Here is a 14339-nt window from a genome sequence, read left to right as displayed (position 1 = left end):
GTGCCGGCTCGCATATATCAGAAGAGCCGTATCTATTTATAAAAAATATATATAAAAAAATAAAGATACGAATAATACAAATATTTAAATGAATAGTATTAACTAATTCAAATAACAAAAAAAGAAAATAAATAATATAGGCCTAAATACTCAAGCGCAATAACATTCGTTCTAACTGTCTGCTCAGACGAACAGCCTCACCTGGTGTGCCTGTCATTCAGACACGCAGTGTCAACCAACGAACCAAAGATGCGTGTGGGAGGGCCGAGCCAACTCACTCACAGTCACACACTTAGCAGCCGAGGAGAGAGAGGAAGGACAGCTGTGAAAACAACAGCTGGAAAATGAGTCGGAAGCACAGTAGCATTTGGATGCATTTTAATAATGTGGACAATGTTAGAGCACAGTGTAGACTTTGCCAAAACAAAATCTCACATAAAGCCGGTTCTACGCACAACCTACACCGGCATATGCGAACTGTGCACCCAACTGTGAAGCTAGCTGTAGCGGAGCTTCGAGAAACTAGCGGGCCTGCTAGTGATAGTGGTGGAGCCAGCACCTCCACACGTGGGAAGGTATCCACTCAGTCAAGTAGTCCTACTCCGCGACCCACAGCATATATATATTCTTCGTCTTCTATGGACCAGTTAATGCCAAAGTCTATGTCTGTAGCAAAACAAGGCCAAATTGATATTGCATTGGCTAAAATGATTGCCACCGATTTCCAGACGTTTTCGATCCAATGTCTAAATCCAATGTACAAAATTCCAAGCAGGAAAACCCTTTCAAAATCACTTATTCCACAACTGTACGAGAGCACACAGGCTTCGGGGCGGGAAAGAGTCCAAAAAGCTACTGCAGTTTGTCTTACCACTGACTGCTGGACATCAAGGATAACCACTTCTTACATGTCAGTTACATGTCACTTCATTGAAGATTTGTCTATGTCTAGCTGTCTTCTGGACTGCTTTGAGTTCAGCGACAGACACACCTCAGAGAACTTGGCAGAGGAACTGTTGAGAGAGGACAGAGAATGGCAAGTAGATGGAAAAGTGATCATCCATGTCTTGCCCACACAATCAACCTGACTATAAGAGATACTCTGAAGGTGATGAAGCCCACTGTGGACAAAGTGAAAGCAGCTGTGGAATACACAGTAGGTGCTGAAAAACTCTGGTCTACACAACGCCAGATGGAGATGCCTGAGCTGAGTTCTAAACAAGACTGCACTACAAGGTGGAATTCAACATTTTATATGTTGAAGTGGTTTCTTGAGTCAAAGGATGCCATCATCTCTACCCTGGCCATTGTCAATGCGCCTGTTGATGCTCTGACCCAAGAGGAATGGGATGTGGTGGAGGAGGTGTGAAGAGCTCTGGAACCCCTTGAGCAGGTCACTGTGGAAATCAGTGGAGAAAGGTACAGTAAGCAGTTATTACTACATCATTATTTAATCCAGTATTATACAGTGGGGCAAAAAGTATTTAGTCAGCCACCAATTGTACAAGTTCTCCCACTTAAAAAGATGAGAGAGGCCTGTAATTTTCATCATAGGTACACTTCAACTATGACTGACAAAATTAGAAGAAAAAAATCCAGAAAATCACATTGTAAGATTTTTAATGAATTTATTTGCAAATTACAGGCCTCTCTCATCTTTTTAGTGGGAGAACTTGCACAATTGGTGCCTGACTAAATACTTTTTGCCCCACTGTATATGTATATGAGCAGTAGATGAGAATGTAGTATCAGTAGACAAAACATGAACCTGAACTAATAAGTTACTATTCTCTCTTTTCAGCTATGTGACAGGCTCAAAAATGATACTCCTGTGTAAAGATCTGCAGCGAGCCTCCAGAGAGAAGCAAATAAAACCACAGGACATGTGACAGAGTTGATGGACACCCTATGTTCAGAAAGTTCCACAGAATGGAATATAATCACCTGCTATCAGAAACCGCTGCACTTGACCCCAGGTTTAAGAAGTTAGCCTTCAGTGATGCCAGAGTGATTGAACCTCAGCAGCAGGGAGGGACAGACCCAGCAGTCAGCTGGCTCAGGCACCAGGGCAACAGGAAGAAGAGGGATCAGATGGAGCAGAAGCACCAGCAGTAGTGCCACAAACGTCTGCTGTTTGGATGCTGTTTGACGAGAGAGCAACTGGGGATGCAGCACGAAGGAATCCCTCATCAGATGCCATAATGGCCATAATGGTCCGAACCTATTTGGAGGAGCGCCTCCACCAAAGATCTGCAGATCCTCTGAGCTGGTGGAAGAACAAGGCCTCTGTCTACCCACGGCTTACTAATGTCATAGTGCATAGTGGCCACATCCGTTGAAAACGGGACAAATAATTACTGAGAGAAGAAACTGCATCAGCCCCTCAAGTGAGGCAGCTTGCATTTCTGAATACAAATCTCTCATAAAAGCAAAATATGGTCAACATTGCTGTGTGTTGCTGGTTATAACATGACAATAAAGAAGAGAGAGAAAAGAGGGACCGGTTTAATGTTTTAAGTGGGAAGCTGCAGTTTTGCACATGGTTATTTATTTTTCTTTGATATTGTACAATATTCTATTATGCTGTTCAGATTGTATTCATTTGAATGGTTAGATTTACATGCACTTTGTTTATATATGTTACGGGTGTGTACTGGAGGCGAAGTCAGGTGCAGGAGAGCAGAGTGTAGTTAATTAACAGGCACACTTTTTACTCCGGTGCAAACGAAAGCACACAAGTACATAAACGTGCCCAAAACACGGAACATAAACAAAAGTCTGGCGCGTGACAATACCCACATAACATAAAACAATTTCACACAAAGACATGGAGGGGAACAGAGGGCTAAATACATTCAGTGTGATTAGGGAATGAAAACCAGGTGTGTATGGAACAAGACAAAACAAATGGACATATGAAAAATGGAGCGGCAATGGCTAGAAAGCCAGTGACGTCAATCGCCGAACGCCGCCCAATCAAGGAGAGGGGCCGACTTCGGCGGAAGTCGTGACAATATACATTAAAAAGTTCTACTTTAAATGCAAATGTTTAATAGCATCCTTTTTCATAACAAACCAATGCCTTTTTAAATACACTGTGGTTAAGGTAGAGTATAATTTCTTTTAATAATTTAATTAGAACTTTTTTACATAGTCAATCTATCGCAAACTGTTTGACTTGAAAAAATACACATTTTTTTCAAGAGCCGTTTGGGTGCCAAAAGTGCGTGAGCTGAGCCGAACGAGCCGGCTCACTGAAAAGAGCCAGAATGCCCATCCATCACTACTACCCTGTCACAATAACTCCTCCCTCGCATTTTCATTAATTGTCATGCCAACACTATTAAAAGTGCCCACTATTATATTCTAACTATATAATTAGAATATACATTCTATTCCCATGATTCCAACAGTTGCTTTAAATCGCAAATCAAATTGCAAAATTTTGTTAAAAATAATGCCCAGATTACTTGCCCATATTGTGCAGCCCTAAGTGGCAGTGTGGAAATGATCTCAAATGCAGAAATTGATGAAAATTATGACTTTTGGGGGGTTGAAGTTGAATTGAACAATATAAAACAATCAGAATGGAGAAAGCCCCATTGAAATCACTTAGAATGTATGTGTTGCCACCCTAAGGTCATGCACTACTCATAAAGCACATTTAGAACTTTTATTATAAAACAATATAAAATACTGCCAAATACAGTGCCTTGCGAAAGTATTCGGCCCCCTTGAACTTTGCGACCTTTTGCCACATTTCAGGCTTCAAACATAAAGATATAAAACTGTATTTTTTTGTGAAGAATCAACAACAAGTGGGACACAATCATGAAGTGGAACGACATTTATTGGATATTTCAAACTTTTTTAACAAATCAAAAACTGAACAATTGGGCGTGCAAAATTATTCAGCCCCCTTAAGTTAATACTTTGTAGCACCACATTTTGCTGCGATTACAGCTGTAAGTCGCTTGGGGTATGTCTCTATCAGTTTTGCACATCGAGAGACTGACATTTTTTCCCATTCCTCCTTGCAAAACAGCTCGAGCTCAGTGAGGTTGGATGGAGAGCATTTGTGAACAGCAGTTTTCAGTTCTTTCCACAGATTCTCGATTGGATTCAGGTCTGGACTTTGACTTGGCCATTCTAACACCTGGATATGTTTATTTTTGAACCATTCCATTGTAGATTTTGCTTTATGTTTTGGATCATTGTCTTGTTGGAAGACAACTCTCCGTCCCAGTCTCAGGTCTTTTGCAGACTCCATCAGGTTTTCTTCCAGAATGGTCCTGTATTTGGCTCCATCCATCTTCCCATCAATTTTAACCATCTTCCCTGTCCCTGCTGAAGAAAAGCAGGCCCAAACCATGATGCTGCCACCACCATGTTTGACAGTGGGGATGCTGGTTCAGGGTGATGAGCTGTGTTGCTTTTACGCCAAACATAACGTTTTGCATTGTTGCCAAAAGGTTCAATTTTGGTTTCATCTGACCAGAGCACCTTATTCCACATTTTTGGTGTGTCTCCCAGGTGGCTTGTGGCAAACTTTAAACGACACGTTTTATGGATATCTTTAAGAAATGGCTTTCTTCTTGCCACTCTTCCATAAAGGCCAGATTTGTGCAATATACGACTGATTGTTGTCCTATGGGCAGAGTCTCCCACCTCAGCTGTAGATCTCTGCAGTTCATCCAGAGTGATCATAGGCCTCTTGGCTGCATCTCTGATCAGTCTTCTCCTTGTATGAGCTGAAAGTTTAGAGGGACGGCCAGGTCTTGGTAGATTTGCAGTGGTCTGATACTCCTTCCATTTCAATATTATCGCTTGCACAGTGCTCCATGGGATGTTTAAAGCTTGGGAAATCTTTTTGTATCCAAATCCGGCTTTAAAATTCTTCACAACAGTATCTCGAACCTGCCTGGTGTGTTCCTTGTTCTTCATGATGCTCTCTGCGCTTTTAACGGACCTCTGAGACTATCACAGTGCAGGTGCATTTATACGGAGACTTGATTACACACAGGTGGATTGTATTTATCATCATTAGTCATTTAGGACAACATTGGATCATTCAGAGATCCTCACTGAACTTTTGGAGAGAGTTTGCTGCACTGAAAGTAAAGGGGCTGAATAATTTTGCACGCCCAATTTTTCAGTTTTTGATTTATTAAAAAAAGTTTGGAATATCCAATAAATGTCGTTCCACTTCATGATTGTGTCCCACTTGTTGTTGATTCTTCACAAAAAATACAGTTTTCGCAAGGCACTGTACCTTCATACCGTCAATTTTTATTTTATTTTTTAAATACAGTGACATTTTGGCCATAGATCGCCAAGCCCTAGTGAGAAGGTGTTAAAGTTCACAGTTAGCCATTGCTATGTTTTTTATTAAAACTTTATTTAATCTTTATTTAACTAGGCAAGTCAGTTAAGAACAAATTCTTATTTGACGAGGCCAAACCCTCCCGTAACCCGGACGACGCTGGGCTAATTATGCGCCGCCCTTTGGGACTCCCAATCACAGCCGGTTGTAATACAGCCCAGGATCAAACCCTGGTCTGTAGCAATGCCTCTAGCACTGCAATGCAGTGCCTTAGACCGCTGCTCCACTCAGGAGCCAATGTATATGAAAGATGAAAAGTACCCACGGCAGGTCCACCGGAGCCATGGCCCAGTGGGACACGGGTGCCGGTCCACGTAAGTGGAAACAGAAAAGTCTGAGTCTTTATGGTAAAACACCAAGGTTAATCAGCGTAAGAAATATTCTGTGCCAGTAGATCTATTCATTTACAAATGTATTTTTAAATCTTGCCATGAGAGGGCACTATAAATCCCTTATTTGGGTGAGAATATGTGAGGTCAACAAATGAGGAGCCTCTACAGGGGTGGGCAACTTTTTCTCCTTTCCTAGCAAACACAGCTGATTAATCAGGTTGCATTCGAAACTGAATATCATGATTAGGTGATTATTGGAGTCAGGTGTGTTAGCTGTGACTGGGGCAAAACTGTGACACCAATCAGGCCCTAGAGGACTGGAATTGCCCACCCCTGCCCGGTAGCGGTCTATTGAATGGTAATGTAGATATCGAATATGTTGTAGCTACATTATCAGCTTACAAAATCAATGGATAAACCTGACGTGGATGGAAAATAGCTGTAAAATGCCATATCTTGACACAACTATACAACTACAGTAAAATCATGAACCATTATACATGTTCATGTTATGATGATTTTGTTCACTGTATAGAGTTTGGTTTTGTAAATCATATTACTGAGGAATGTATTAAATGTAGAACGCAGACAATGTCTTAAACTGTTAATTGAAATGCATTCCAGGAAACTACTCCATGAAGCTGGTTGAGAGTGTGCAAAGCTGTCATCAAGACAAAGGGTGGATATTTGAAGAATCTCAAATATAAAATATAATTTGATTTGTTTAACACTTCTTTGGTTATTACATGATTCCAAATGTGTTATTTCATAGTTTTGATGTCTTCACTATTATTCTACAATGTAGAAAATTGTAAAAATAAGGAAAAACCCTTGAATGAGTGGGTGTTCTAAAACTTTTGACCGGTAGTGTATTTCAAAATATCTAGTGGTCATCATCATACATTTACAGCATTACTCATACAGTAAAACTAGTATTTTTAGCAGACATCATGCCTTTACAGTTCATGATCTGGTCAAACAAGTTATCTGTACACAATGTAGACACTCTTGTCCAGAGCAACTTATGGTAGTGAGTACATACATGTTCATTCGTAATTTCATTGAAATGACTTGGAAACATTGTTGATTCAACCAATGTGTTCCCAGAGGTACCCTATGCTTGACATAACCTTAAACTGTATGGCTGTATAAGCACAACAAACATCTCTTTTAGAACGAGCAAGTGTTATTCAAAAGGCATGTTGCACAGATCATTGTCAAATCTGAAGAATACGGGACAAATGGCAGGAACACACGGAATGATGATGTCAACACTTTCCTCCTTCACTCTCATCAGTTTTGTTTGACAGTGCTAAAATAGCTGATGACAAAGACTCAGCTTGACCTCGCCTTGGTGTAATTTCTGTCACGTCCACTTCTCTCCACCCTTGCCCACTGTCCCACAGGCGGAAAGCGTGGGCCATCTGCGTTGGAAAGAGTCTGCTTTTAGAAAGCCTGGATGCTATTTACTCACTCACATTTCAATAACAGGCAGACTTACGCAATGCCGCTCTCACGCTCTCTCTCCACAGAGAAGTATAATTGTTTACACAATAGTGTACTCGGCCAAAGGCAGTGTGGTGGAGACTGTGGACTTACAGGAAGCAAAATAGTCAAATACAGATTTTGAATACGCTCCTCAACATCAGGCTTGAAAAGTATTACATTTCATATCAAGATGAAGTATTTTCCCATGGTGAAATACTGAGCAAATTAGTAGGCTTACAACAATGGAATATATACGTATTTGTAAAGCTGAATGTCCTAAGATATCAAATTGTCATGTTTTGTCTTATATTGTCTTGTCATTTTGCTTTTCCCTCTGTTCGTTTTCCCCCTGCTGGTCTTTTTAGGTTCGTTCCCCTTTTTCTCTCTCCCTTCCTCTCTCTCTTCTCTCTATCGTTCCGTTCCTGCTCCCAGCTGTTCCTATTCCCCTAATCATCATTTAGTCTTCCCACACCTGTTCCCTATCTTTTTCCCTGATTAGAGTCCCTATTTCTCCCCTTGTTTTCCGTTTCTGCCCTGTCGGATCCTTGTCTATTGTTCACCGTGCTGTGTCTGTGTATCGCCCTGTCGTGTCGTGTTTCCCTCAGATGCTGCGTGGTGAGCAGGTGTCTGAGTCTGCTACGTTCAGGTGCCTTCCCGAGGCAACCTGCAGTTCATGATCGAGTCTCCAGTCTGTTCTCGTCATTACGAGTGGAATTGTGCTTTATGATTGTATATTTACTTTACTGGATTAAAGACTCTGTTTTCGCCAAGTCGCTTTTGGGTCCTCATTCACCTGCATAACAGAAGGATCCGACCAAAGAATGGACCCAGCGACTACAGACGCTCGTAACACTGCCGTCGAGATCCAAGGAGCCATGCTCGGCAGACACGAGCAGGAATTGTCTGCTGCTCGCCATGCCGTGGAGAACCTGGCCGCTCAGGTTTCCGACCTCTCTGGACAGTTCCAGAGTCTTCGTCTCGTGCCACCTGTTACTTCCTGGCCTGCCGAGCCTCCGGAACCTAGGGTTAATAACCCACCTTGCTACTCCGGGCAGCCCACGGACTGCCGCTCCTTTCTCACCCAGTGTGATATTGTGTTCTCTCTCCAACCCAACACATACTCTAGAGAGAGAGCTCGGGTTGCTTACGTCATTTCACTCATTACTGGCCGGGCTCGAGAGTGGGGCACAGCTATCTGGGAGGCAAGGGCTGATTGCTCTAACAATTACCAGAACTTTAAAGAGGAGATGATTCGGGTTTTTGACCGTTCAGTTTTTGGTAGGGAGGCTTCTAGGGCCCTGGCTTCCCTATGCCAAGGTGATCGATCCATAACGGATTACTCTATTGAGTTTCGCACTCTTGCTGCCTCTAGTGAGTGGAACGAGCCGGCGCTGCTCGCTCGTTTTCTGGAGGGACTCCACGCAGTGGTTAAAGATGAGATTCTCTCCCGGAAGGTTCCTTCAAGTGTGGACTCTTTGATTGCTCTCGCCATCCGCATAGAACGACGGGTAGATCTTCGTCACCAGGCTCGTGGTAGAGAGCTCGGGTCAACGGTGTTTCCCTGCTCCGCATCGCAACCATCTCCCTCCTCTGGCTCAGAGACTGAGCCCATGCAGCTGGGAGGTATTCGCATCTCGACTAAGGAGAGGGAACCGCCTGTGCCTCTATTGCGGACTTGCTGGACATTTTGTTAATTCATGTCCAGTAAAAGCCAGAGCTCATCAGTAAGCGGAGGGCTACTGGTGAGCGCTACTACTCAGGTCTCTCCATCTAGATCCTGTACTACTTTGTCGGTCCATCTACGCTGGACCGGTTCGGGTGCTACATGCAGTGCCTTGATAGACTCTGGGGCTGAGGGTTGTTTCATGGACGAAGCATGGGCTCGGAAACATGACATTCCTTTCAGAGAGTTAGACAAGCCTACGCCCATGTTCGCCTTAGATGGTAGTCATCTTCCCAGTATCAGATTTGAGACACTACCTTTAACCCTCACAGTATCTGGTAACCACAGTGAGACTATTTCTTTTTTGATTTTTCGTTCACCTTTTACACCTGTTGTTTTGGGTCATCCCTGGCTAGTATGTCATAATCCTTCTATTAATTGGTCTAGTAATTCTATCCTATCCTGGAACGTTTCTTGTCATGTGAAGTGTTTAATGTCTGCCATCCCTCCCGTTTCTTCTGTCCCCACTTCTCAGGAGGAACCTGGCGATTTGACAGGAGTGCCGGAGGAATATCATGATCTGCGCACGGTCTTCAGTCGGTCCCGAGCCAACTCCCTTCCTCCTCACCGGTCGTATGATTGTAGTATTGATCTCCTTCCGGGGACCACTCCTCCTCGGGGTAGACTATACTCTCTGTCGGCTCCCGAACGTAAGGCTCTCGAGGATTATTTGTCTGTGTCTCTTGACGCCGGTACCATAGTGCCTTCTTCCTCTCCGGCCGGGGCGGGGTTTTTTTTTGTTAAGAAGAAGGACGGTACTCTGCGCCCTGCGTGGATTATCGAGGGCTGAATGACATAACGGTTAAGAATCGTTATCCGCTTCCCCTTATGTCATCAGCCTTCGAGATTCTGCAGGGAGCCAGGTGCTTTACTAAGTTGGACCTTCGTAACGCTTACCATCTCGTGCGCATCAGAGAGGGGGACGAGTGGAAAACGGCGTTTAACACTCCGTTAGGGCATTTTGAGTACCGGGTTCTGCCGTTTGGTCTCGCCAATGCGCCAGCTGTTTTTCAGGCATTAGTTAATGATGTTCTGAGAGACATGCTGAACATCTTTGTTTTTGTCTATCTTGACGATATCCTGATTTTTTCTCCGTCACTCGAGATTCATGTTCAGCACGTTCAACGTGTTCTACAGCGCCTTTTAGAGAATTGTCTCTACGTAAAGGCTGAGAAGTGCTCTTTTCATGTCTCCTCCGTTACTTTTCTCGGTTCCGTTATTTCCGCTGAAGGCATTCAGATGGATTCCGCTAAGGTCCAAGCTGTCAGTGATTGGCCCGTTCCAAGGTCACGTGTCGAGTTGCAGCGCTTTCTAGGTTTCGCTAATTTCTATCGGCGTTTCATTCGTAATTTCGGTCAAGTTGCTGCCCCTCTCACAGCTCTTACTTCTGTCAAGACGTGTTTTAAGTGGTCCGGTTCCGCCCAGGGAGCTTTTGATCTTCTAAAAGAACGTTTTACGTCCGCTCCTATCCTCGTTACTCCTGACGTCACTAGACAATTCATTGTCGAGGTTGACGCTTCAGAGGTAGGCGTGGGAGCCATTCTATCCCAGCGCTTCCAGTCTGACGATAAGGTTCATCCTTGCGCTTATTTTTCTCATCGCCTGTCGCCATCTGAACGCAACTATGATGTGGGTAACCGCGAACTGCTCGCCATCCGCTTAGCCCTAGGCGAATGGCGACAGTGGTTGGAGGGGGCGACCGTTCCTTTTGTCGTTTGGACAGACCATAAGAACCTTGAGTACATCCGTTCTGCCAAACGACTTAATGCTCGTCAAGCTCGTTGGGCGTTGTTTTTCGCTCGTTTCGAGTTTGTGATTTCTTACCGTCCGGGTAGCAAGAACACCAAGCCTGATGCCTTATCCCGTCTTTTTAGTTCTTCTGTGGCTTCTACTGATCCCGAGGGGATTCTTCCTTATGGGCGTGTTGTCAGGTTGACAGTCTGGGGAATTGAAAGACAGGTTAAGCAAGCACTCACGCACACTGCGTCGCCGCGCGCTTGTCCTAGTAACCTTCTTTTTGTTCCTGTTTCCACTCGTTTGGCTGTTCTTCAGTGGGCTCACTCTGCCAAGTTAGCTGGTCATCCCGGTGTTCGAGGCACTCTTGCGTCTATTCGCCAGCGCTTTTGGTGGCCGACTCAGGAGCGTGACACGCGCCGTTTCGTGGCTGCTTGTTCGGACTGTGCGCAGACTAAGTCAGGTAACTCTCCTCCTGCCGGTCGTCTCAGACCGCTCCCCATTCCTTCTCGACCATGGTCTCACATCGCCCTAGACTTCATTACCGGTCTGCCTTTGTCTGCGGGGAAGACTGTGATTCTTACGGTTGTCGATAGGTTCTCTAAGGCGGCACATTTCATTCCCCTCGCTAAACTTCCTTCCGCTAAGGAGACGGCACAAATCATCATCGAGAATGTGTTCAGAATTTATGGCCTCCCGTTAGACGCCGTTTCAGACAGAGGCCCGCAATTCACGTCACAGTTTTGGAGGGAGTTCTGTCGTTTGATTGGTGCGTCCGTCAGTCTCTCTTCCGGGTTTCATCCCCAGTCTAACGGTCAAGCAGAGAGGGCCAATCAGACGATTGGTCGCATACTACGCAGCCTTTCTTTCAGAAACCCTGCGTCTTGGGCAGAACAGCTCCCCTGGGCAGAATACGCTCACAACTCGCTTCCTTCGTCTGCTACCGGGTTATCTCCGTTTCAGAGTAGTCTGGGTTACCAGCCTCCTCTGTTCTCATCCCAGCTTGCCGAGTCCAGCGTTCCCTCCGCTCAAGCGTTTGTCCAACGTTGTGAGCGCACCTGGAGGAGGGTGAGGTCTGCACTTTGCCGTTACAGGGCACAGACTGTGAGAGCCGCCAATAAACGTAGGATTAAGAGTCCTAGGTATTGTTGCGGCCAGAGAGTGTGGCTTTCCACTCGCAACCTTCCTCTTACGACAGCTTCTCGTAAGTTGACTCCGCGGTTCATTGGTCCGTTCCGTGTCTCCCAGGTCGTCAATCCTGTCGCTGTGCGACTGCTTCTTCCGCGACATCTTCGTCGCGTCCATCCTGTCTTCCATGTCTCCTGTGTCAAGCCCTTTCTTCGCACCCCCGTTCGTCTTCCCTCCCCCTCCCGTCCTTGTCGAGAGCGCACCTATTTACAAGGTACGTAGGATCATGGACATGCGTTCTCGGGGACGGGGTCACCAATACTTAGTGGATTGGGAGGGTTACGGTCCTGAGGAGAGGAGTTGGGTTCCGTCTCGGGACGTGCTGGACCGTTCACTTATTGATGATTTCCTCCGTTGCCGCCAGGATTCCTCCTCGAGTGCGCCAGGAGGCGCTCGGTGAGTGGGGGGTACTGTCATGTTTTGTCTTATATTGTCTTGTCATTTTGCTTTTCCCTCTGTTCGTTTTCCCCCTGCTGGTCTTTTTAGGTTCGTTCCCCTTTTTCTCTCTCCCTTCCTCTCTCTCTTCTCTCTATCGTTCCGTTCCTGCTCCCAGCTGTTCCTATTCCCATTTTAATCAGTCATTTAGTCTTCCCACACCTGTTCCCTATCTTTTTCCCTGATTAGAGTCCCTATTTCTCCCCTTGTTTTCCGTTTCTGCCCTGTCGGATCCTTGTCTATTGTTCACCGTGCTGTGTCTGTGTATCGCCCTGTCGTGTCGTGTTTCCCTCAGATGCTGCGTGGTGAGCAGGTGTCTGAGTCTGCTACGTTCAGGTGCCTTCCCGAGGCAACCTGCAGTTCATGATCGAGTCTCCAGTCTGTTCTCGTCATTACGAGTGGAATTGTGCTTTATGATTGTATATTTACTTTACTGGATTAAAGACTCTGTTTTCGCCAAGTCGCTTTTGGGTCCTCATTCACCTGCATAACACAAATATATACTTTACCTTCCATCAGATGCCAAAATAAGTATCTTAACACTTCCAGATATCATATCCACTTTTTAAAGCTTTCAAATGCTAGATACCCACTTTGTCAAACAGATACCCAATGCCCTCTGTACCAGTCTCACAATGCCTATTGATATTGGCCTAAACTAGACCTTGCATTTAGCACACTGTGTGTAATGACAGTATCTGACATCAGAGGAAGTGAACTCATCTTGGCCTGAGGGTGTGCGTGGGTGATCTACTAACTGTTCCCCCCAAAATAACAGAAATAATATGTATGACTGAGGGTATGTGGGTCAGGTGATGATGATCATCCTTACCTCATGAAATCATAGGGGAAACTAACTTCAAAAATACTAGTACTGCTTTTCCAACCACGGTAAAGTAATTCTAGTAAAGTCCCTTTAGTAAAGTCCTTATTATGTTTTATTATTATATTTGTGGATAAAAATTGCAACTCTGTGTATGAGAATCAAATATAATTGTGTGTTTGTGTAAATGTTTAAATGTACATGGATTATGGGTAAAATCTTTGTCTATATATTCTGTCTGTATATTATGTTTATTGTGCAATATTTCACCAGGTCAAATTCGTGGTCGTAAATATACTTGGTAAATACCGTCTTCAAGAGAGCGAGAGTTGCACCCCTTCTGAAAAAACCTACACTCGATCCCTCCGATGTTAACAACTACAGACCAGTATCCCTTCTTTCTTTCTCTCCAAAACTCTTGAACGTGCCGTCCTTGGTCAGCTCTCCCGCTATCTCTCTCAGAATGACCTTCTTGATCCAAATCAGTCAGGTTTCAAGACTAGTCATTCAACTGAGACTGCTCTTCTCTGTATCACGGAGGCGCTCCGCACCGCTAAAGCTAACTCTCTCTCCTCTGCTCTCATCCTTCTAGACCTATCGGCTGCCTTCGATACTGTGAACCATCAGATCCTCCTCTCCACCCTCTCCGAGTTGGGCATCTCTGGCGCGGCCCACGCTTGGATTGCGTCCTACCTGACAGGTCGCTCCTACCAGGTGGCGTGGCGAGAATCTGTCTCCTCACCACGCGCTCTCACCACTGGTGTCCCCCAGGGCTCTGTTCTAGGCCCTCTCCTATTCTCGCTATACACCAAGTCACTTGGCTCTGTCATAACCTCACATGGTCTCTCCTATCATTGCTATGCAGACGACACACAATTAATCTTCTCCTTTCCCCCTTCTGATGACCAGGTGGCGAATCGCATCTCTGCATGTCTGGCAGACATATCAGTGTGGATGACGGATCACCATCTCAAGCTGAACCTCGGCAAGACGGAGCTGCTCTTCCTCCCGGGGGAAGGACTGCCCGTTCCATGATCTCGCCATCACGGTTGACAACTCCATTGTGTCCTCCTCCCAGAGTGCTAAGAACCTTGGCGTGATCCTGGACAACACCCTGTCATTCTCAACTAACATCAAGGCGGTGGCCCGTTCCTGTAGGTTCATGCTCTACAACATCCGCAGAGTACGACCTTGCCTCACACAGGAAGCGGCGCAGGTCCTAATCCAGGAACT

This window comes from Oncorhynchus gorbuscha, linkage group LG10, assembly GCF_021184085.1.
Source record: "Oncorhynchus gorbuscha isolate QuinsamMale2020 ecotype Even-year linkage group LG10, OgorEven_v1.0, whole genome shotgun sequence".
Classification (NCBI taxonomy): Eukaryota; Metazoa; Chordata; class Actinopteri; order Salmoniformes; family Salmonidae; genus Oncorhynchus; species Oncorhynchus gorbuscha.
The sequence above is the reverse complement of the archived record's forward strand: the minus strand, read 5'-3'. Positions refer to the sequence as shown.